Genomic DNA, 26,826 nt, shown 5'->3' with positions numbered 1-26,826 from the left:
TACCTTTTGTACATGTATTCGCTATAAGGCTGGCAATTAGATTTTCAAGCTGTAAAACATCTAATATCCCGCTATATCAATTTCAGTTAGGAAGTTGCACATAAGCTTGAAACATTTGATATCTGAGTATACAGTTATGTGGGCTGTCCAGTTGTCCTAAAAATCCCAGAAAATTCCCTAGTTGCCCGAGGCCTTGTGCCACATCATGCTGCACAGTTTGCTGGCAAGAAATAACGTAGTGTATCAGAGGCAACAAACGTCACTAAGTACCATAGACCAGCACCTGGGAAATTACACAACTAACCTCATACTGGCATCTTATAGTACGGTAGTCTGAACACAAGATCACATTACACATTTAGAGGCATGGGCCTCTTCTGTTGGTATATAGTTATGGTTCTCTTGCTTGTATATTTGGACATATTTGTTAACATAAGGATATATGGTTTGGGCCTTTGATGCTTTTATATATTTTATCAATGTTGTACTAAATGTTTTGTACAGAAGAGCTATCAGGCCAACCTGAAAAACAATGGGAAAGAAAATTAAAAATTGTTTCAAATTGTAAATAAAATAAAGTTGTAAACATGTTGAATCTAACAAAATGTAAAACTACCTAATTATTCCATGCTGTGAATGTCAGAATGTTTTGCCGCCCATAAAAATTTTGACTAAAAAATTGATAAACAGGTCGTACAGTTCCTAAAAATAATTGATGAAAATGTTTGGAAAATGGTCTCAAATTTCAGGAACTGAATCGGAAAAATTAATTAAAATAAATTTGTCATATCTAAATGTGAATTTTCCAGTCCTATAAATGGTCACAACATTTGACAACAGGTAATATATTTTATTATTAGAGCTGTGTCTTTTCTTATTCAATTATTTTGACTTTTATGACCTTCCTTCATAACTAATTTGCTTTTCACTCCCAAGTTCCCACTGCATTTCTTCTTGCTAGCAAGTTCAATAAGATGTAATATTCGACAATGGATAGAACACACAATGCAGTTTTTGCATTTGTTCATAGGGCCAAATTTTACCCAACCTGTTCCTCCCATGTGTCCCCACTCAACCTATACATTACTGCACAAAAACCTAAAGCACAATTTACAGATATATACATAAAAACATTTCCCTATACATTATGTAGCTACCTTTTTAAATTTTCTTCAAAAACAGTGATTTTTCCAGATGGGGGGAAGTGCTTTTTTGAAAACGCAACATTCATCAGTATCACAATGGTGTGGTTCAGCACCTAAAACCCCACACTATTTGCTGGTCCAGGCAGAGGCTAGGCAGGGAATTAAGCTGGAAGCAGAAGGCTCTGTTCACTCTGTAGCCGCCACGCTGAGTTACTGCAGTTCAGCTACTATTTAGTTGAGTTGGAGATGAGCTGCAGTTCCTTGGTACGGCTGCTACAAAGAGGATGGAACATTTGGCTTCTGGCTCCATATCTTATATAGCATTTGCTGCAGGATACTGCTGGGTTAACCTAACTGGTACAGAATCCAGGTGTCATACTCCCTCCAATCCCATCAGAACGTCTACAAGAGGTTTTTCTGCAGCTTAAGTTCCTTTGGCTGAGCACCACACCTGTGTTTAATAGAATCTAGGTGTCAGACTCCCTCCAATCCCATCAGAACTTTTGTAACAGCTTCCTCCGCAGATTAAGTTCCCTTGGCTGAGCACCACACCTGGTTGTAATGGACCATCAGTGGACTATCTCAGCTAAGAATGTGTGTGCTCACAGTTCTATGAGAGTGCTGGAGCACTGCACCAATCAGCTTCTGATTGTTGCTTTACCCATATACATGGGCCTGGTAAAGACTTGTCTTCCTGGCTCCTGTTGATTCTGTGAAATTCTGCTGTGTTTTGCTGTGATACTGGCCTATTCTCTGTACTTTGACTATTTTTTTAACTTTCGAATTTGTACCTCTCTGCCATTTTGATTTTGACCTGGTTTGTTTGACTAGCCGTCTTGTGTCATTTTTTTTGTCTGTCTTCTGTTCTGTGCGCTTAAGCATGGTCATCCAGTTGTCCTCTTTGGTTCAGATGAGGGTTGGTATGTAGGCAAGGACATGGGGTTATGGGCAGCGCAGGGCTCATACTTCTTCCTTGTTTTGGTACCCATAGTGATGACCTTTCCTGAAATAGCCCCCAGCCCTGAAATCCCCTGCCAATTTTACCCAGACCAGCTGACCCTCTTGTATATGTTGGATGTTTATACTTTAGCAACTGATATTCCTAACTCCCCATGGTGCACATGCATGCTTGGCAGGATTGAGGGAGGATAGGTATGGGGAGGTTGGTATGAATGACTAGTTGCCAAATGAAAATTTGTTCAACAGCTTTAAATGTATGTGGACACACTTAGACCTTTGTTATCAGCTACAATTATTAAAGGTTATGCATTATTACTTTTTGTGTCTTAAACATAATATCATGTGAGTCTTTAAATAAATGAGAGTGGAAGAGTTGGATATGCTACTTGCATGACTGTTCATCACACTTGATCTGTCTGCAATGTAAATCACTCATTAGGATCATGCTCTAAATACTGTTGTTATGATGGGGTTAGACTCTTACTGTTAATGAACAGCTGCTAAAATCAACATCACAGCCCCCTATCCCACACCAAGGTCCCCACTACTCAGTTACAAATGGAAAATAGATCCCTATGATGGCTATAATTACTATGTATATGCTTCCCCCTGTACCTACCATTCCATGCCTGGATTGAATTCTTTTAATACAGAGTCATAACACATTTGAACTTTTTTATATAATGGTTTTACAGAAACTAAACAAGAAGTGATTTCTAAATTGACTGTCATAATCATTCCCAATTTCTCAGTCAAAGTATAGTTAGAAAGTGTCCCTAATTGGATAGAAGACATAATTCCACTTGGACCCTTAATCTTAAAAACTAAGCAAAGTAATGTACCCAGGAAACCAAAATACATCACAGAAACGGAGAACAATATGCTGTTCAAGTAGACCCCCAAAGTGAAAAAAGTGGACACCAACCAATACAATATCATTATTTAAAAGAACATTCAATTGTATTTCATTATTGTATACTTATATATATATATATATATTTGCATATGTCCTCTATGAGTTGTAAAGCACTACAGAAAATGATGGGGCTTTGTAAATAACGACTATTATTCTTATTAGTAATATTCTACTGTGTGTCCTCATATATGCAAGAAACGAACAGAAATAATGAGGATTGTATTGCTTAAAACTGTTCTCCGTAATATCTCTATAGAGAAACTAGGTTTTTTTCAAAAAAATTCTTCTTGAAAAAAATAAATAAAAGAAAAGAAAATAGAGATACTAAGCTAAACTTGTTTAATATTTTGCTTGGTCATGGCGCCCCCCCCCCAGGTGCCTGGACCCTGGACTGCTGCCCAAACAGTCCATATTATAGCCCACTACTCTATAAAGCCTCTCTAGGGCAGGCATATTAGCTGTTCAGCCTGTGCAATTGTTTATAGATAGGATTGCTCTAAGATCACATTTAAAAGAAATATTAAATGAAGTGAATGAATAAAGCATTGTCAAACCCATAATTAACTTTCTAAATTAAAAGATAAATATTTACATCTGTGGATACAATATGGTAAGGTGTTTCATTGACATTGTCCTCCGATGTCTATGTCCTCATCTTTCTTCATTCCCTTTAGTGAGATTTTTTGTGGGAACTAGGTTTAAGTCCGTTTTTAGTAAAAGTAAACATCGATACAGATCTATTTCAATGCATCGCCAATTTATTGTCAGTGAAATAAAGTCATGTCTTTATTGGTTTCTAAAACAGCTCAAAAATGATTCTTGAAAAAATAAAGTAAAAGAAAACAGTTAAATGAACAGGGGCTTAGAGAAACAAGCCATTTACAACGTATTTGCAGGTCGATGCAAATAGCGAGGGCTAGCAATCAATCTTATTCCTGGCATGTAACACAGCCTTTACATCAGCTATGATGTCACAGCTGGCACAGCTTGCAGCAACAGTTAATGAAACACATGCCTAGCATTTGTTGCTGACAGGCATTAATAAAATCCTAATCTGTGGAAATTATGAAAAAACAACTTATTATGCAATGGGTTTCCCACTTTGGCATGTGGCAGGCACAAGTACGAATTAAAGCAAATCATGATTTACAAACTGTATTGCTATTGTTCGCTTTGAGGATAATTACCCTCTTATTTGTTTGATGTTCTAATAGCCCGGAGTCTCAGACAGGTTACTTCCTTTTTTGTGGGTGTTACCCTCATGTATTCTTTTATGTAGATTTCAGTAATACGAGCTTTGGCAGGGAGCGTGACGGCTGTTAAATAAGCAGACCTAGTTGGCTCGCCGCTGCAATGTAATGTTCTCCTGTAAATAGTGAGGTTAGGAAGAAAGCCATCGTAATGCTGCATACCACATGTGAAATAATAAAAACAGTATTTCACAAGACATCAAGAAAGTGAGGAATAAGTGCAAAAGGACACGGAACTAGAATCACATCCTGTATAAAGCTGTGATATTCTGAGGTACTTGCCAAAGTGCATGTGTCCTGTGGATCTAGAACATATCTGTGATTAGTATACCTGTTAAGAGACACTTTTAATGCAAATGAGCAGAATATTAAAAAAAAACATTCACTAGGGGAAATTAAGGTCAAGAAGTAAGACTTCTCCTTATACAGAAAATATAGGCGCGTGGAGAATTATAGGTATTGATGCTCCACTAGGGGATTTTTGGAAATATGCAAATATGTTTTTCAAGGTGGGAAAAGCAAAACAATTTCCCCATTTTGCTACCTTGAAAGGCAGCCCCCACTTAGAAGACACCTAATAACATAATGTGGGATTAAGTCAAACCAGAATAACTACTCCAGAAGGACCAGACTGCACTGTTTAGACCTGGCTGGGTCTCTTCAGTACAACTTCGAGAACTGGTTTGGCAGAGTGAGAGGCTATTGGCTAGTGTAAGGGTGTAAGAACTCTCCTTGTGAAGAGTTTGCCAATTAAGACCACCTTATAGGCTCGTTGAGACTCCATGGAGTAGCCATTGATGCTCCCCTAGGGGAATTTAAAGAATTGACAACTTTAACAGGGTAAATATATGGCCCTAATGTGGTCATCCAAATTAAACTTAAATTCACATCCGGGAGCTGTGAGTCATGTGACCTCTATGCAGCAGGACTCACAACTTCCTGTGACATCCTATGTCCAGCTGGCTTCCAACGGATGTAGGAGGCTATGTATTCATTAATATTTGGATATAAAACTAAGATAAAAAGTTACATATATGGCAGTCCCAACACCAATAACCCCTAATTAATCAGGGAAATGGAGCTCACCACCTACAATAGGGCAGATTTATCCTTCTGTTTACTACAGAATTATCTTAAAAAAAGTGTCTAAAATGGTGGATTATGCTTGCTTACTATTTTACCATAGACTTCAATGTGGAGATATTTAAAATGGAAAAACAAATGGTATTATAGACAAATAATAGATGCTGGTACATGGAGTGGCTGAGCTGGATCAGAAGGTACAATCAGTAGAGTAGTTTAATCCATCAACTAGGCAAACAATCCAAAAATATGGACTTTTAACAAGTTCTTACTCATAGCCTGGATATGATTAAGAACTTGTCAAAAGCTTGAAACGCGTCAGACTTTTTACTGCTAAGGTGCCATTCTGACGATTCTAAGAAGTTGAAACACATAGGGGGTCATTTACTAAGGGCCCGATTCGCGTTTTCCCGACGTGTTACCCGAATATTTCCGATTTGCGCCGATTGTACCTGAATTGCCCCGGGATTTTGGCGCACGCGATCGGATTGTGGCGCATCGGCGCCGGCATGCGCGCGACGGAAATCGGGGGGCGTGGCCGAACGAAAACCCGACGTATTCGGAAAAACCGCCGCATTTAAGAACCGAAAATGTGTCGCTCGGGACCCGCTTACCTTCACTCAGACGGCCTCGGTGAATTCCGGCGCGTTAAAATGCTTTTCAGCGCAGCAGCGCCACCTCGTGGACGGCGGAGGAACTGCCTTATTAAATCCCGGCCGGACCCGAATCCAGTGCAGAGAACCCGCCGCTGGATCGCGACTGGACCGGGTAAGTAAATGTGCCCCATATTCTTTGATTGTTTGCCTGGATTCATTGTGGAGAACCCCCACCAATTATGTCTAACTCCCAACCAAAACATACACATATAGATTGTGAGCCCTCACAGGCCAGGTTCAATCTAGATTCCGGTCTTTTGTACTCATTTGTACTTTTTGTCAATGCAATGTAAGTGAACCCCTTTTAAAAACATCACATGGTCCCCAGTTGTATGACAAAAAAGTGTTATGCAAAGCAGAAGAGTATCTGACCACTAGTAATGTATCCCCTCTGAGTCTCTACATGTAACTATACCAACCAGAACCAGCCAACCACATAAGTGAAGAAATATCATACAATACTCATTTACCTTCCGTTCAAGTGATAAAGCTTTTACTGCTGTGGTGTAGGCCACAGGCCACCTGGAGCCATCTGTGGTCAGGAACCAGCTGGAGATTGAAGTCTTATTGCTACTTATGATCTACATCTGCCCTCTCAGGCCCAAGAGAAGTCCCTTGATTACATGGAGGCTGGTGTTGCACACTCATACAGCACCTAGCTTCACAGTAGCCAGTAGGGTCCAGCCTTATAAGCTTCATACTGGAGTAAAGAATGAGCTACCACCTGTGATGAATTGTCGATCACAGTTGACAGGTTGCTGACCCCTATAGTAGAATGTGGTGATATGAGAGAATTCAGTTGCATTTTTGTGAGCCTTCATGTGGTGAGTGATTGTTGCAGAGGAGCCTCTTTGAGGAAAAGTAAGGCCCTCTTATGGCTCATTTTTCATCACTCATTTTCCTCTGAAGAATAGAAAAACATAGTCCTGTTGGTATGCACAAAGTTTTAAAAATTATGCAATTAAAAAGCAAGAAAAAAACATTTATAGAAAGGGATTTTTGGATACAAAATAATGTCCTGGGCAATACTTTACCCAGTGATACTTTACAGTGGAAATGAACACTACAATGGAACGGGAGAGATTAATTCTTTGCAGGGGAAATTAAAAGTTTTGCCACTCCTACAAAACTTCAACAGTGTAAGTATAAGACCATAAAAGTGTAAGTATAATAACTAAATATGGTTATTCCTGGCCCACAGATTAGTCCTGAGGACCAGAACTCAGAACTTCCTGTGACACCCCGTGATCTACTGGCTACCAGCAGATGGGGTGGGCCGTGCTGTCAGTATTGTTTGGGTCATGGTCCATTTCTGTGTGTATCATGGATCATGTCAATATGATGGCTTAATCTCATAGTTTTCATGAATAGTAGAATGGTCCATTCTAAAGGCATGGTTTGAAATTGCTAGATAAATAGATAGATAATATTTTGGAAAGAGTTGTATGTTTGGTGTAGAAGATTATGGCTGTCTATAGAACCTTTATGTCAACCTCACCAAACCCTTTAGAACAAAATGGAATACTATCTGTCACGATTCAAGTCCTTTAGAAGAAAAACTTAGAGTGGGATTCAGCACTTGATATTGGTGTGGAGAAGTTAAAAATGACATATTCAATGAGACTAGTATAAAAAAGAAAAATAATGTCTCCATGGACAAAAAACAAAAGAAATACAAGACACATAAGGATAGGGATAGCAGGTGATGTGTTTCGGACTCATAAATGTGTATAAATCCTTTTTCATATCTAATAGCATGCCGTCTTAATCTGCACTAAATAGATACGTTTTTTTCTTCTATTGGACTTTATTCATAGATACTGGGCCAGTGCTTGGGATTAACTGCACCTGATCCTCATTCCATACCAACATTTGAAACCTGCATGTGGTTAGCTGAAGTTTTTCTTTACACACTATTTTTTCTTTGTGTTGAGTTCTACATGGTCTCCAGAGACAACTATCCACCCATTTATTGATTGTATCGTCATTTGTTTTCATCAGCCACTAAGAGACATTTCATCTAACTCGTGATACATAGATATTATTTATAGAAAACCATGTAGACCCCATCTTCATATTAATTCTTGAAATTAAAAGAAAAAAAAAACATGGTGTAAAGTGTCTGATTACGGTAATCACAAGCTTCATGACAGTAGCAAAACTTGTTACTGTTAGTCCCACATAATCTGATATATGGGTGACTATCACTCTATTGAAATCGGGGGCAAACGATCCCTTTTAAAGAATGTCAAGGATCCCCTTTTGGAGACACTAATCACCTATCCTGTGAATATGTGATAAGCTTTAAGGGGTTTTAATCTTAAAGTTAAGGGAAGAATCTCAATAACCCCACAGTGGACTGTAATTATGTGTGGGTCCACCGTGTCTCCAAGTAGCATCTCTTGGTCTCCAGTGCCTCCTGTTCCATCAGAATGTACTGTAAGTGAAGCAGGTCAGCAGTCATATCTACATGAATGGAACAGGGATGGCCAGGGAACTTTTCAATGTTATCACCCACTTTCATTTCAACTGGACCAAAAGCACTAGAGAATGAGAGCCACTGCCAAAGCTGAGCCCTCCCTAGAAGATGTTATTAAGAAGCTCACCAACTAATTTTGGAAAATTCATTTAATTATGAGATAATATCTAGTGCTAAAAAGAGCAAAAAAAATTACCCTATCAGGTGCCATAATACTAGTGTCAGCCAAAACCGCACCCCTTTTAGTGACCCCCTGATGATGGAATACTGCAATCTTTTCTTCACAATTAGTGATGAAACCACGGTGGGCATATATCAAACTAAAACCCTGGGAGCATGAGTTGAAATAATTATTGCTATTTCCACAATGAAATGGAAGCACCAGATCTGATATTATAGTCAATTTCGAATTTGTCCAACCAATCTTTTGCATCTCTAGCTTTCCCATTAAATGTAAATGCCCACGGGGCATGCTATTTGCATTACATTGCATTTGCAGTCTTTAAAACAAACTGTAAATCCGTTCTTGTTTCATGTGATTGATGCTGTGTATTATAATACCACTATAAACCTCAAAGGGACTAACAGTGACAGTAAATTAAAGTTTTCAAGTCAGGCAGCATCTCGGCAGCTCTGTACTTGATCTTTAAACAGCCATCTATCCTAGATTACACAAATTGTAACCTTAACACAAAGTGCTCTCACTTGTGGCCTGCGCTTGTATAACTCAAAGGCCTTCTTCATTTCAAGGCTATTCCCCCGGTGCAATTTCATTTTACAGAGCACAAACACAAATTAGCACAAACATAATTCCCCAAATGATCTCCTGTATTTTACACAGTGCTCGGTCTGTTGAAGGGTAGACAACGGCCCCCATGTGTAGTTCAAACTCTGGGGGGGTTTCGGCATTACGATCTCATGCCTGTTAGGGTCATACCTACTGACACGCAGTTCTTTGCTGGGAAAAAAAAAATCTCCAATGAATCACATGTCTTCCTATAATTGATTCATTTTACAAGTAGTAATAGGGAAATTCAAGCTGGAACCAGGACGAAAAGAAAACAATTGATTTTAGCTTAATCAATTGGAGGAAAAGTAGGTCTGTTCTTCATTTAGACGGAGAGGAGGATTCCCACAGGTCCATGTGAAAATGCCATAGGAAAAATAGAAAGAATCTAAAGGAATACTATAATTTCCCAGAACCATATGTACTTGCTGGGAGTTTAATTTTACAATTTTTTATTAAGATTTTATTTCAGTAGTTTTTACTCGTGAAGTTTTTTTTTTTAGCGTTTAATATTTAAAGGAAGTTTGTCAACAATTTTGACCCATCAAAATGTTGGATAGGTGACATGTAAAGAAAGGAAATCTGGTGATGATCATAAAAGTTCTATGATAAATAGTCTTCATCGGTCTCGCACTGTATTTGTTTAAGAGGTCATATTTGAGGGATGCATTGGCACTTTTCTGTGGGAAATTTATCATCTTTTGATTGTGTTTTCTTCCAATGTTATGGGTGGCAAAACGGCTTAAAATCTGTGATATTTGGCACATTTTCTGTTGCTATTACCACGTTCCTTGTGTGGGTTACCTATTTTACGATTTAAACAAATGTAAAACCTTTGAGCCATAGGGGGTTTTATTGCCCTTACATAATAGCACAAAACTACTGCCTATAGCAACGTGTGAAAGGGAATCTGCCTTCACAGGGCTGGGAACCTCTAAGGTCATGGTAACTGTTCATCATTTAGGATTGGGTTCAACCGTAGCATCTACCAGCCATCAGTGCCTCAGTGATCACAACTGGTAGCTACCATGTATGGAAAGCAGTCAGCTTGTGGTTCCTTTACATTAGCGTTTTCCTGACAAACCAAAATAATGAATTATACCTATATCCTCAAAACTCACATGTAATTAAATACGGAATAGGTGATGGTGCAACTGAGGCTTACTAGAGCCTAGGCACCATTTTCTGTGATAAAGAGGCATGCGGTGTGGCCATTAGTTGAGACTCTTGTAATTTGCTGATGAGAAATTAAAATGTGTGCATGGGCCTTAAATGGGTTTTCTATTTTCTTTATCTGGGAGACCAAATTAAAAAAAAAAAAAGCTGCTGGTCCATCATTGGTTTCCTATTCCCACAATGCGGCTTCCGATCCACTTGTTGACACTCCTAGCTGGACGTCACAACTGAATCTCGCCTTAACTGCTACCATGATTGCTGCAAGAACATATTTAGCTTGAGAGGACATGGGACCATTAAAACTTCCGACCCAGTTGGGAGTGTGATCATATAGAGCTGTCATTGCATCATGGCGCTTCTATGGCCCTTAGTTTCTTTCTAGATAAGTTGTTAAACGTCTTTAAGATCAAGATCACTTGTGGGTTAAAGATAATTTTTTGAAGGATGGACCCACAAAAAGTAGTCTTAAGCATTATGTCGGTGCTTAAAAAATAGTATAAGATTGTAACAAGAATTCTGATATATTTTCCTAACTCCGTCATCTGTGGCAATGAAAGGTTTATAAAGGATGAGTAAAGATGAGAGAGGCAGTTGCAGAAAGGTTATAAATTCACTGGAGGTTTTATAGTAAATCTTGTGGGAAATGCTGCTGACTGGTATTTGTAAATGTTCTAAATGAAATCAGAGGTTGAAGACAAGGGGAGAGGATGAAAAAGACAAGGAGAGTGTAATGGCTGTTGTTAATTAATTCATATAGGCCATTAATCTTGACTCTCCATCCAAAGCTATTCTAAGTGAAATCTATTTATCCCATATGAATAGTAACAAGAATGCACATATATCATGGTTTAAATAAAAGTGCTACTCAGTATGCCCCGTGTTTCCTTCTAATTAAATTGTTTTTATCCTGCGTTACAGAGCAGAGTTTTCATATATCCATGAAAATGATTCTTTCGGTGTAATTCTTCTTTACGATCTGCAGTTTATGGCGGGTTTACACAAGGATGTGCTGTCTTTATTCTGTTCTCTTTTATTCTGGCATAAGGAATATGACTTACATGACATTAAACAAGTTCTAATGTGGTGTCCTATATTAATATGACCCAACATTTCGTTTATGGAGCACCATAAAGAACAGAACCATGACATAATGGCATCATTGGGCCTTGGCTGTCAAAGCAACCGATTGGCAACCGGTGATGACATCACAGGGGACGTCAACCAATGCACCGCCCTCTATTAAGTGCCACCATCAATCATAATTAATTTAATTTTAACTGCACATTCTGCTTGATTCCTCATTTGTTTTTTTTGGATGTATTATTTGTGACTTGAGAAGTAAATAAGAGGTAAATAAGTATCAGACAACTTACTCTGACTTGTCCAGTTTTGGGATAAGTGCCATCATCACTTTAGATATTGGTATTTAGGTGCCAGCACTGATTGTGGGTGTTATTCATGGGTATTAGCTGCATAAAACAGATAGCACCCACTATCTATGGAGCAGGGTCAGCCCATGAGCCCACTTCATATGTTGTTAATCGACATGAGATTTAGTGGTACATCACATGTCATTAAAGGAAATCTACCATTACCCAAAAGTAAAAAAAAACCCTACACATACTCACCTGCTCTCCTCTTCATTTAGATCCCGGTGCTTTTCTTCTTTAATGTTAACATGCTGAGATTGCCTAGAAAACAAACTTATAAGTAGCAGTCAGGAGTGCAGGGACAAGATGTCCAGCACTCTGGGCTGCTAATTATGCATGCCCCCTGCACTTCCCTTTCCCATGCTTAATTCACCCCTCTCATATGATGTCCCCTCCCTCTCCCATGCTCCCAACATTCATTCCGGGGCGTGCATAATTAGAAGCCCGTAGCACTGGACATCATGTCCCCATGCTCCCACCTACTCATTATAAGACTTCTTTCTAGGTGATCCTGGCATGTCAACAATGAAGAAGGACTGAGATAGGTCTGAAGGGATGCTTTCCCTCCAGCCTCTAAAAGGGACTTACATCACTCAAAAAAAGTCTTTAGAGTTCATTTGCATATTACTTGTATCACATTTTTTTGTACAAGTAAATGTGTGAAAACCTAGAAAGGACATATTTTAGTGGGGGAAAAACTAGTGACACTTTACTTTTAAAGAAAGATCTAAACAATCGACTTCCCCTCTAAGAGGTTGTCATAAGACCTAATGGCCCCAATATTTGATGTTTCCATGAATCATGGATAGGTTGAATATGAAGACATATATTGAAACAGTGGATCAAGCAACAGCCAATGTTGTTTAGTGACAGGCAACATCCACAATGTTCCTTTGTTAAAATATTTGACTCCTTAATTTGGAGAATGCTACACCCAGCTTGCAAAACATTTAACCAAGCCTGAACACAGCTGTAAGAGTGCATTCTCACTTTTTGGCCATTTGACCGTTGAATACCTTAGCACATAGTTAAGATGTAATTAGCTAAGAATAATATAAGATATATGTGCAACAGACCAACAATGCACTAGTGTCTCTAAATGAAACAGTTTGTGAGTAGCCAGGATGGGGGTACTACTATTTGACCCCAGATGCATTCCAAATAGTATACAGTCATCTTGGGAAAATGGGATTTCCAAACATAAGGTGGTAGAAACACATTCAAGAGCTTGGGGAATGAGCAGCGCTGTGGGGAAGCCTTCCCAATCCATGTCGCATGTTGAATGAGTAAAGTACTATCAATTTGCCACCTTTTTAATAGCGGTACGTTCCTTAATTATTTTTGCGAAGAACAAAACAGTGGACATTCTTTGTGTGGGTTCTGTCCTCCACATGTTGCAGGTGCTACCAATTTACGACAAGAGTGGACGGTTATTAAAATCTCAGCATGTGACTCTCCCAGAGCTTGGAGAGAAAACTTTCACAACCCTAAGTTAATACTCAGATACAATAAAACAACTGTAAGTTGAATGTGATTAAAAATACACCTGCTTCTTTTCTTTAATTTGTTCAGGTATGATGAGAAAGACACATGAGAATGTGGTACTGCGAGGACAGTGGTGTTTTCCAGAGGAAACACAGAGATGTATGCCAAATGTTCTATAGCTCAGCAGAAAGCAGGACAATGGCTAAGAAAAACATGAAGGAAAGACACAAGTGGTCCATTGGATACGTTCTACAAAACTCAATTTCTGAATATGTGCCATGGACAAGTAAATACAGATCTCTTAAGACATTTGTTTTTAATGATATCTCTCTTATTGCTGTGTTTGGGGACTATGAAAAATTTGTTAAAGAAAATCTTCCATCAAACGTCAAGCATGATAAACTGGGGACACTTACTCATAGATCCAGTTGCTGCAACTGTGGTAATTTTCTCATATTTGTTATACATGGCCTCCTACCTTCCAAAATTAACTTTATAAAATAAACAAATGAGCCTGAAGGGCTCTTGGGGTGTTACCAGACCTTCATAATACTGCAGCTTCACAGGCTGTTACACTGCTCCCTCAGCATCCCCCCTTACCTGCCGGATACATCAAGAAGCTGGAGCCTCATTTCAAGAATAGGTAATTCCTGTAACATCTTTGGAAAACCCCTTTAACTGCAGAAAAACTGTAGAATATAAAGCCCAGCATGTACTTTCATGCTAGAGATTGCACTGGAGATTGCCCAGGTAAGTCTAGGTAAGTAAGTGTTTGTTTTAAATGAGATTTGGCATTTTTATGTTAAAAAATGTTAAAATTTGCGACAATTTTTGGAGCAAAAAACTCCAAATGAAACCATAGTTAAGGAAAACGTAGAAAATGGAATACAATTACTTGAGACATTTGTGCGACACTTTTGGGACACGAGTAACAAATGTCTCAAAAAGAGATCTAAAAAAAAAGTGAGATTGATAAATTAGCAAAGTAGCAGACGGAAAAAAGGCAAAAACTAACCAAAACAAACAGAAATAAGATAAATCACCCCTTATACTACGTCACATTTATCATACAGCATCACACCTGTCGCAGCAAAAGTCTCGTCTTACTGTATACTAAATGGTTGTTTACTTATCTGATCTAACTGGGAAGCATTTATTCATTTTGGTGCAGGGAGGTGCAGGAAGAGTGCTATAATTTTCAGTGTGATTTAAGTTTGTAGCGCAAGGGATTAATGATTTGGCGCACAAACAAAAAGAAATAGAACTGTTTCCCCTTTCATGAAGGTGACAGAGAATTCCCTAGACTTGCTTTCAGCTGCTCTTTTTTTTTTGCACCAAAAATTGCGCAAAAAAACAGTGGGAGAACTGGAAGTGCCAGAAAAGTGTTGGATTCCCAAGTGGTGACACAATTTTGCACCCAAAAACAGAACAAGTTGAGAGTGTCGGAAAACCACCAAAATTGTGGCGCCTTATAAATAAGGTGCAAGAGGTGCAGGATGGAAAAAAAATTCCACTAGTTTTTCATTTGAAAGTTGAAAATAAATGCCCCCCAATATGTCTTACCTTAAGACTCTTTTGATCAATCTGCCCAATATCTTCGTGAGATTTCTATGGCACACCGTATTCTTTCTCACTGTCTATAAACTGGATGAAAATACATACATAGACCATCCTTACTGACTATCTCCGTCCTGAATTCTCACAATTATCAAATGCGAATGAGGATAATATTCTACTCTTATTTTTACAATGACATATCAGGGCACTATACACATTTGTGCACATACACAATTTAAGGTATAATTTACTGTTCCATAGCTCAAGAGCCCATAGTAACTAACCAGCTATTTTATAGCAACCTGATATTTGAACAGATGCGGATAATAATACTACCATTAACCCTAATTTAATTGTGAAATACATGAGTGATTCTGGGTACAGCGTGTGGGTTTTATTTATTGTTTGCTTTAATGGTAAAGAAGCTACAGGTGTTAGGAAAGCAATTGCTATAATCCGTTTTCCATATGGAAAGGATTATTTGATTGTTACTTCCTAGCAGCTTGAGGTGAGGGAGCTGAAACGTCCAGGGGTAGAGCACTGCTGTACATTGTATTGTAATGAACAATCTGAGTTTCCGAGGCAGCTAAAAATAAATGTATAAGCCGCTCATTCGTATTTGCAAATGTCTTTTCTCTCTTTTGCGTCATGGTTGCTGACTTGGTATTTTCGGTCCATTTGCAGAGCCAAGAGGAATGCTTTCTGGAGAGGTTCCAAGTTTGGAATCGTCAGTATCTTATTGCAGGGTGTGAAGAAAGAAGTCTGGCTGCCATTGGGTGTCAGGCGTCCAGCTTTATTCTTGCAGTACACACTATATTTACAACATTTTTAGTTTTTTTCAAGAGCTGAACATTTTATATGTCCTCCACATATGGCGTTTTTCACGACTTTCACCTCCACCACTCCTCCACCCCATTTCCAGCCATTCAAAGCTAGATCCCCTGTTTCCTCTTATTTGTACCAGATTAATGAGAAAATGAACAGATAAATTCCAGTCAAAACAATGGACAGAATAAAACTGTCAAATAGTTTTCTCTGAATTTAGAAAAAGTGAGGGAAAAGTACTTTTTCCCTCTAAATAAAGTGTAATGTCTGGAAAATCCTTCTCTGATTTTTAACTTAAGTTCTAATGATGCTCGTAGCTAACTCTCACATTGAACAATTTTTTCTCTCACACATCCATTTCTTCTCCACAGTCATTTGTATGTGATATTTTTAATTACATTTTATAAATTTATTTCTGGACTGTACTGTAGAATGTATTATCTGGGAGCAGCAATCATAATCATAGGTTTCTTTCACTTATATTTTCACAAGGAATGCTGCTTCCTTTGAGTTTGTTGTATGCTGGATTGGTTCGGAGGCTGGAGAGTCAGGCCCCCAGGGAGATAGCACCCAATTGGTCTGGATTAGATCTTAGGAGACTTTATTTGCCCTGTGCCATTCCCCTGGTTGTCTCTTTGTAGAATATATTCACAACCTATATGTCCTACAATAACCTTCCACTTAGGCCTCATGCACAAAAATATATTTGTATGTAGTGAACTAGTGGCACAAACAATGGTTAATTCGTGGAACTATTGATTTCTATTGTGCACCTTTTAAGATGGGGTACATGCACCATGACTCACTGTACCATGTACGACAGTCATTTCCTATGGACATTGGCAGGGTGCTCAGATGTCTGTGTCAGACGGAATACAAGGAACAACACCTGGCCAGTTGGTTGTGGCCCAGATATCACATACAGTCACGTCCATGAGGCCTAAGATGAAGATTGCAAAAGATTTATCCTCAAAGCTGCTCGTCTCATGACACTAATCTTGAGCGGAAAGTGTAAAGGCACTCATACATTAGATAATAGTTTGATTAAGCAACCACTCATACGACAAATATCTCTCCCAACTCCAACATGTACATGCAAGATCAAAGTAACCAAAACCTCTACTTTGTCTACCAGTTGTTTACCGAATGGAGATGAGCGGACCCGTAGTTTTAATTCAGATTCAGCATTCGGGGCAGTGTTGCCAATCTGGAAAAATGTATAAAATCCTGCAATCCTGAAAAAAATTATAAAATTAACTTGAAAATATCACATTCAAAAGATTATGGGGAAGAACTGGTTGTGGAGAAAGAAAAGTGGTCGACGGGAGAGATAGAATAAAACTTTAATATTGGAGAAGGATCTTTCAGACTACAGTTTATTTAGAGGGAAAATTAATTTTTCCCTCACTTTTTCTAAATTTGGAGAAAACTTTTTAATTGGTCCCACAATTGGACAATCATGGCTACGGCTAGTAGTCAGGGTATATAATTGCCTGATTGGCTGTTTGGCCTCCAATCTGGCAATATGTTTGTGTCTTGCAGCTACACCCGAATACTGAATCCAAACTAAAACTACTTGTATGCTCATCTCTATCAGTGACCATTACAAAATAATCTGGAAGTTGAATTCCATCCTGCCCAGTCTTTATCTTCTCCAATATTAAAATTGGCAGATTCAGCCAATTTTTACCTAATGTGTTTGGGGTTCATAAGGATGAACAAATATAATACAACAAGGAAAAACATAATAACTAACATTTATAATTCACTTTGTACAAATAATTCTTTCAACCTTTTACCTGGAGCTTTTTACTTTCTTATTAAAGATCTATTAACAAATGTTGTATTGTTCAGAACATGGATAAACTTGTTCACCTTTTTACTTACGGTTACACATTGGGATCGCTGATAACCCACTGTTATCAACATGAATGACCAATGAGCTTTCATGACATACAAACACCTCCCAAAGCCCTAGAATTAGTGAATATTAAAATACTCAGGTCTTCTACCATGTGAATGTCCAACTTCAAATACCATTTTTCATTGTAGATTTTTTTATGCGTAGTGTTAGGTCAGAGCTTATATAATTCTTTAAGATTCGGAGTTGAAATTTCCCAGTGTTCCTTGTTGAAAAAAGGTCAGCTATTAGCTATCTTTGTTAATTTAATAATTAAAAGTGTTGGCATGTACAATAAAACAAAACACTCACATACACATAATTAGTAACTACAGGCAGTCCATGGGTTACGTACAAGATAGGTCCTGTAGGTTTGTTCTTAAGTTGAATTTGTATGTAAGTCGGAACTGTAACTTCACACAAAATTTCTTTTGGTCCCTGTGACAATTGGATTTTAAAAATGTTGGATTGTCATAAGAACCAGAATTAACAATAAAGCTTAATTGCAGACACTTTTTATAACTCCTACAGCTGATTAAGTACAGTGTATTACCAACATCCAGAGGTCCGTTTGTAACTAGGGGTCGTCTGTAAGTCGGGTGTTCTTAAGTAGGGGACCGCCTGTAAAAGAAATACCAGTAAATGCTATATCCTATCAGTATGGCCGTATAAGTTAGCAATTACGGAGTTGAACTGATTACTATTAACTGTTTCATATTGCATATAATTCTGTAATTAGCAATTCCCTTCATTTTCCATGAAAACAGGCTACCCGACTTTCTATAACCTTTATCATCCGTGTCTTTCATTACATTATTATGTAGGTGCACAAACTCCACTGGCATCAGAATGTAAGTCTACTTTGTTAGCTGTCAGAATGGCAGATTTATGAATTACACAGGGATTCTAATGAGCAGTCTGCCAAAAATAATGAGAAGGCCTGTCCCAGAAACAAAGGAGTGATTACAATGTGTCACTCACCTTGAATTCCTCATTGACACAAGTGTTGCTTGCAGAGGATAACTTCTGTTTCCCTTCAGGGCTGTAAAAACTTTCCCACATTTTTTTTCCTAATATATTGTTTTCATTTTAAATAAATATGTTAAAGCCTCGAGTCACCTGTAAAGTGAATTACAGCGAAATCTTTTTTTCGATCATTCTCTTCATCTTTACTTTAGAGATTGTTTTGAGTTCCATATAACGTAACAACACATTCTATGGACTTTGGGTTTCTCATTCATACTGCTTACTAGAGAGAACTTGTTCAAATTTTTTATTACGGCACTATATTGTACTAATGTAGGACCATGGAATCTAAAATATAGTGATTGAGATCAGTATTTTTTGTACCAATTGACAAGGGGCTAGCCATAAATCTTAGATAACTGCACACTGGTCCTAATTTCCCCCTTCCTCTGTCGCAAAGTCGGATGCATCTACTAAGAGACTTGAGCCTCTTATTAGATCTAAAGCTTTTCTCTGCCAGGTTGGATCTGTTTAGTCCAGATTGTAGCTATAGTCTCTGACAGTTTACCGGCAGAGACTACAGTACATACGGCTGTCTGGGCCATGTGGGGTAAAAAGGTAGAAATATTGGCGGGGACAGGGCTTATTACATGCTGTCTCTGCAAAATAACTGAAAGAGAAGGCATAGTAACACCCCCCCCCCCAATTATCTTTCCAGATTACATCATATGTGTTGAGCTCCAACTCCATCTGTCATAAAGGCAGAGTGCCCCATACACATCAGATGTTCAGCTGTTTTCAACAAAATGGTAGGGTTGATATTAATCTATAATTTATATGACTATGGATGACCAGCTAAATGTGGGGATCCACTATGCATTTACGGTGAATTTTGATACACAACTAATTTCCGCCAATAAAATTAGATAAAGGAGAAGATAAAATTCCCTTGACATTTTCTAGAGATGATCTTTCCTATAGCATTGCTTGTGAAGACGGATGTAGCTACCCTAGGTTACCCTGCCTAAGGATGTTTTAGGGCTAGTTATACTATACTTTATACACAAAATCTATAAATTGTTAATCGCTAAAGGTTTTATGTTTAATATAAGGAATATAAAATAATATTGGGAAGCTACTACCGGAAGTCACTGCTGATAAAACTTCTAGTAAACTAGCTTAGTTTAACTGAGATGGTTTAACTAGTTCAGATTCTGAAACCTTAAAAAACCACAAATGGAACCTTTCAAGACGTTTATTAAATTGCTTTCTAGACCTGGCTATATTGTGTCCACATGCAAGTTATCCCACTCTGCTTACTGACAGCTTCTCTCATTTCCTCTTTGCCTTTTAGCAGCCTGAGTTTTTCAGCAGCTTTCAGCAATTGGTTTTCTATGTGACCCGGAGTCTTATACAGGCTGTATTTATGACCTCCTTATGTCTGCCGAGCTCGCTTGTGAGCAACGTATGTTTCAACCGCAAGTTCTTTATGCAATACTCTGCTACTTAATTTAGGTGATTTACTTCTATTCTATACAACAGATATTATTTTATTAGTTCACTAAATTTAGTCTAGATTTAAAGGTGCATGTTGTTTATTGGAAACTAAACCTCTTTATGGCCTTTGCACTCATTGGATCGTTCGTAGAATGGATGCCCAGCAAAAACACAAGAGTTTAGTAAAACAGACATGTCATGGGAGATAAGAGAAAAATAAAATGTATGTACTTTCTCTTGTAAGCTACAACATTGTTACTAATGACAAGTAGATGGTATTACTTCGTGGGTTCATGAGGAGTTTTCAAAATGTCCTAAGAATGTGGTTAAGTTAAATAGAAATTCAAGAACCATTCAAGGGTTAGTTAGAAACATGTAGTAATCTTCTTCTACTAATACAGTTCTGGGTTAACCCAACCACATTCTTGGGTGATTTGTGCCCATCTATCCTCCACAAAAATCCACCGACATGTCCTGGCATGAGTGGAAATATATGAGGCTGAAATGTATCCATGGCCTGTGGCCACATCTCATCCACTGTGCAAGAATTTCATTGTGTTGTTACTATTTGAGCCCCTTTTATTACTGGCTGCATTGCATATTCATCGGACCCTATGACGCTTTATAGATATATGAATATTATTGATCATCCAAAAATTTACTTTTTATAGGATCAATAATAAGAAATCAATAGTGATAGCAACTGATAAACATTTTTCAGATATTTAGACACAGAAAAAAATGTTTCATCATTTTCAGACACTTATAAAGCATGCCATCTATTGCAGGATAAAGAACAAGGTTTATGAGATTCTCAGGATTAGATGATTTCTTGAGGATGAAGAAGTTTAAGATGTTTTATGGATGTGGGGTACTGGGGGAGACCTTTGAATCTAAAAAAAGTAGAGATTAAGGGACCCTATACAATTTTGTACAGCCAATGGTTATTTTCTCGACCTCCTCATACATATGTGTAAATGGTTCATTCCAAAACTTTATGTGGTATGAATGGAGAAAGTTGTTGCCAGACTTCTCTGACCACAACCTATTTCTAGCAAACAAAAGGATTAGTCAGTCAAAATCCAATTTCCCAGATCATTTTCTCTCTCCATATCTACCATTGGGAGAGAGGTTTTAGAGTGAGAGAGAGAGTAAAGGGATACCATACACGCTAGATGGTTGGCCAAAAGATCCAATGTTGGGGGCTTTATATAATGAGATGTAAATATTTTTGGAACTGTTATCCCTGAGGATAGTAGAAGTTTTAGGTATCATCAGCCAACTATATACATTTTACAACAATTACAATATTATATTAAGTGTTGAGTTATATGGTGTTTGCCATTGAGAGCAGAAGAAGAGTGAAGAAACCAGGCGATACCTTTTTGAGGCTAACTGAGTATGTTTTGGATGTTATCATGTCTGACAAAGAGAACTAGTATTCTCGAAAGCTCACCATCAAATATACTCAGTTAGCCTAATAAAGGTATCTTCTGCTATAATGTATTGTTTGCTACTGGGAGTCTTCATTTTAGGTTAAAAACAGTGTACCACTGAATGTGGACTTAATGGGGGAAGATAATGTATTGTTATTGTAAGTGTAACGAAGAGAAAGACTTCTTGGCCCTCAGGTAATTTTATTATGAAGAAGAGATGGACAAGATTAGCAGCGGTAAGAGAATATCCCATATTCATCTGGTCTTATAGCTATACAATGGCTATTAAATACAAACCTAACAATCAAGTAGGCAATTGACATTTTAAAAGAAATGATCAAGATTAAAGAAAGACATTTGGTATTTGGAGATTCTAGAAAATATAGGCTATTTTGTTAATGGTGCAAAACATTTTTCAAAGAGAACTTTTGAGAACCAAATTGTGAGTCAAGGCTGACGTCAACAGAAACACTCAGCAACATTATGAAAAATGGTGAAATTGGGTGAGTAGGGACTTGTGTTTAGTTCAAGCAGTCTGTTAAAATTTGCAGCTGAATTCTACTGTGATACATATTAATATTCCTTTATTATCTGTCTGGCCCTAAATACATTTTAATCATATTTTGAGACACCTGATGTATCCTACACCCTGCTTGTTTATTTATGTATAAAAATCTCTTTTGATTATCCTTATTGATTTTCATTGTGTCCCATGTGATGTGGGCTACATCATGATTTTAACCTATTGTCTTGTTAATATAAAAGAATTTCTGCAATAAAATTATTACTTTTATCATTCATCTTATGGCTAACATTGTCTTTTTTCTCTTTTTTTGAGACTTAGAGGGGCATTTATTATTTTTGGGGCAGGGTGGCGCTAGAACCTATATTTTTCAGTGAGATATAAGTTTGTGGATTAAGCGATTAATTGGCGCATGGACTGAGAGGTTCAGAACCCCCTAGACTAGCTTTTAGCTGGGCTATTTTTGTGCCACAAAAAACGCCAAAAACATGTTGGAAAAACATGAATCCACCAGAAAAATGGTGGATTCACAAATGGTGCCAAAGTTTTGCGCCCAGAAAAAGAAAAAGTTGAAAGTATAGTAAAACACCAATATTATGGCACTGACACTTCATAAATTCAGGTGCAATTTGAAGTTTGAAAGGCCATAATAAATGTCCCCCCTTAGAGTTTTAACTTTTGAAGCAGAGGGTATAAATTTAGATGAATTTAAATATATAGCTCTTACTAGGTTATATATTGAGGCAAAGGTATGTTGTATGTATTTTTCTAGAAATAATTGATAATTAGAAGGGATACTGTGCAATCTACATCTACACAGGACAAGAAAAATTGCCACCGCTCACAGATTTTTTTCTATTAGCATTTGCTGTGGTCTTGCAGAGACCTATGGACCTTCAAAGCTCCTTCAAGAGCTCTTCCATACTTCTATTCCAGAAACCAGTGAAGATGCAGGAGTGCATGACAGAAGGTAACTCTCTTGAATATTATCCCTTAGCTAAACCAGTTCCCTGAACTGTACTAAAGATACCCAACCAGGGCCGTTTACAGTTGGGAATCTGCTCCTTCTGGAATATATTTATTGGTTTATCTTTAATCCCACATCATGTCATTAGGCTTCCTGAAAGTCATGCTTGATGGCATGGAGGCTGCCCTACAAGGTAGCAAAAGAGGTGTGGTTTTCCTTGTCCCATCCTGGAAAATGTATTTGCATATTATCCTTTCTATATTTGCAAATTTTGATCATCAATATAAGTGGGAATGTAAACCTTCCAGATTCCAATCCACCATTGTTCTTTATGGCATATTCCAAACGGTAAAAAGGAGATCTACCTAGTTGAATATTTTAGTCATTATCAGCTAAAATTACATGTACAGAGGTCGAATATATTTGGTCAATTTCTTCTTGGTACCTTTTAATTAGTTTATATTCTTCATATTTATAGAAACATCAAGAAAACATTCGGATTCCTTAGTGATATGTAAAATAGAGAAGGAAAGTCTTCTCTGTGCAAACGTTTTCCTACACGTTGAATTAATCGGGTCACATCTAAAGAGATGTTAAAAATATAATTTTTGTAATTTATACAATATTAACAGAAATAAATAGATGCGAATGCAAAGAAATTTGATGTACTTTTCCAGCCAGTCCTAAGATGTGACAATGAAATTCTTTACTGTGTTCTCACACAAAAGGCTGAATATTTACAACTCACAATTATTTACAGTCTCTCGCTGGTATTCTGACACTCATGGGTATGTTTCTAATTTAAACATTATTCCTAAAGTTGCCTTTATAGCAGATTTGTACGCTAAGCAGCCATATTAATCACACACCGACTGATACTGTAATTGAACAGTTTTTACGCAGATGATATTAATCAGATAAATATGGCATTCTCATGAGGAAGGCATTACGTTAAAATATTAGAGTTATAATATGTTAATTTTATGCCGAGGATGTGACGGCAGATCTATGGCAACATGTAAATTTTCTAACCAGTTCTGCTGACAATTTACACGTCAACATAATTCTTACGAATTTCTGCTTTCTATTTCTCGTTGACTTATATGATGATACATCGCAACTTAAGGGGTTTTAAAATGCAATACTTTGACTAATGTGGTTCTGTAAATAGCCACCAAACTGCTTCCTTTTCTGCTTTCTTCTCCTCTTTTTTTCCTATCACCAACACAATCTGGAGTTATCAATAACAATCACATCTATAGGTGTTAATGCGTCACTTATTCATACACCGATGTGCTTTCCTTGGGAAATAAGTTCTAACAAGCACTTAATATGTCTTACTCCAAACAGGTTTTTTTTTTCCCTCCGCAGTTTAATAATAGGTTCAAGGTATTTTCTCTTTCATTTTCTTCCATATATTTTCCAAGTCTGGATTATTCGTCAAGGTAAAAGGCATTTATGTAAGTATTGCCTGGGTCATTTATCAAGAATGCCACAAATGGAGAAGAAAACACTTCTCGTTCCCTTGTGTTTATTAAAACCAGATATATGCAATCTTTTAGCATAGCTGGATTTTATATAAAAGAAACTTCCACTCTAAATAATAATAATAATAATCTTTATTTATATAGCGCCATCAAATTCCGTAGCGCTTTACAAATCATAGGGGACATATACAACTATATTACATTACAAAGAACAAACAGTCATATGGAACAATAGGAGTGAGGGCCCTGCTCACAAGAGCTTACAGACTATGAGGATGAGGGGTTGACACAAGAGGTTGTAAAATGGTCCAGCCATTCTTTATAAGGGAACAATATAAAATAATTTAATAAATAATTTACTAAACAACGATGTTGCTGCTTGAACCAGCCATCAGCCGCCATCTTATTTACAGGGTCCTAGGGGAAAAAGACTGCAGAGAAGCCTGGAGCTTGGTATATATCAGTTGTTTGCCAGATAACAGATGGGAGATAGGACATAGAATGGATTAGTAAAGGGAGAGTTGACATTTCATGCAGTTAGCGAGTGTGATAGGCTTGCCTAAAGAGATGGGTTTTAAGAGCACGTTTGAAGCTTTGGAGGGTGGGTATTAGTCTCAGAGTCTGGGGAAGGGCATTCCAGAGAATTGGTGCAACTCGGGAGAAGTCCTGGATACGTGCATGGGAGGTTCGAATTAAGGTAGAGATTAATCTAATGTCACTGGCAGATCGAAGAGCACGGGAAGGGTGATAGACTGGGATGAGAGAAGAGAGATAGGGAGGTGCAGCATTATTCAGAGCTCTAAAGAATTTGTGTTGCCAGATTAACAGATTTTTACCCTGTAAGAAATAAATATATAAAATTTATGTTCCCCGTAAAAAGTATATATTTTTTATATTTTATTCTTTTATAGCTATATTTTTTTCTTTACTGACAGGAGTGTTTCTTTACTGACAATAAAATTAGTATATTTACCCATTTTCCTCACTTAGAAAACATTGGGGTTTATTTACTAAGGGTCCACGGATCGCATTATTGTCAGACTGTTTATGGTTTTCGGAAATTTGCACCATTGGGAAAGGGATTTATCAGGGTATTGTGTCGCAGGCGATCGGATTGTGTTGCACGGCTGCACTGGCTTTCATGCAACAGAAATCGGGTGGTGGGCCGTCGGACGATCCGACTGATTCTGACTGAGCGCGGAATTTAAGATTAAAATTGTGTCCCAAGCAATGCACTTACATACACTGAGAAGAAGAAGGTTAACTCTATTGGACCTCGAGTGGGGAAGCGACAGATGCAGGATATGGGGCGCACTATCTTGCGGTTTACCCAAATCTGTTGGGTAAATCTGTCAACAAAATCTGATCGCGTGCGACACAATCGCCTACTAAATACCTGTCCCAGTGGCATGATCCCCCGAAAACATCGGAAATGCGGCCGTGGGACCCTTAGTAAATAGGCCCCAATATCTCAGTAGGGCATTAGCTCTTTTTTTTGTTCTTAACCTTTTTTTTTTTAAGTGCCAGGGTTAGCATCTGAAGTAATCTCCTACCAATTATCGAAAAGTAAAAGTCAAGAGACAAAGTTAGTGTTGAATTTAGTAAAGTTTGGCTCTATAGAGGTTGATACACAGGTGGTGTCTAGGGATTGCTTACAGTACATACTTATCTACACACACATGCAGAGGTCACTTACAGACATCTCTAGTTGTATTTTATTTATCATGTGAAAAAAGGTGAAGCCATTAAAATTCTACTTTAATATACCTTGCTATAGTAGAAGCCTCCCCAAAGAATTTCTTGTAAACAAGCTACAGTCTCATAGAGATCATCAGTACAGCCAAGGAAACAGCTTCAACAGGGACAGACTAAAATGAGGAGGATAGCAAAGAAACTGTTGGACTTAAATAATGAAAGTGATAGGAAAACTTGTCCTACATTACAAACGCTATTGATTTGTTGAAGAAAAATTAGATCCGAGTTGCGTTTTAAATTTTCACACAACTTTACCAACATTGCATATTTCCCAAACACTCTGGGGCAGATTTATAAAAAAAGTACCTTAGAATTATTGGAGTTATACTCTGCTAAGTTAGAAAAACAGACTTAAGCTGGACCAGATTGATATGACCCTGTAACTTCTGATTTATGGTCGGGGAAGCCATCTTGGATTTCTGATCCTTCTTTTTGTTGGTTTAATTCATGTTGAGTATACATGCATTATGATTTGAGAGAGGAGAATAAGCAGTTGTCATACAGTTCTGGTACTGGCTTCTCTTACTTGAGAATAATGGATTGGGG

The sequence above is a fragment of the Engystomops pustulosus genome, chromosome 4 (genome assembly GCF_040894005.1).
Source record: "Engystomops pustulosus chromosome 4, aEngPut4.maternal, whole genome shotgun sequence".
Lineage (NCBI taxonomy): Eukaryota > Metazoa > Chordata > Amphibia > Anura > Leptodactylidae > Engystomops > Engystomops pustulosus.
This window is presented reverse-complemented; position numbering follows the sequence as displayed.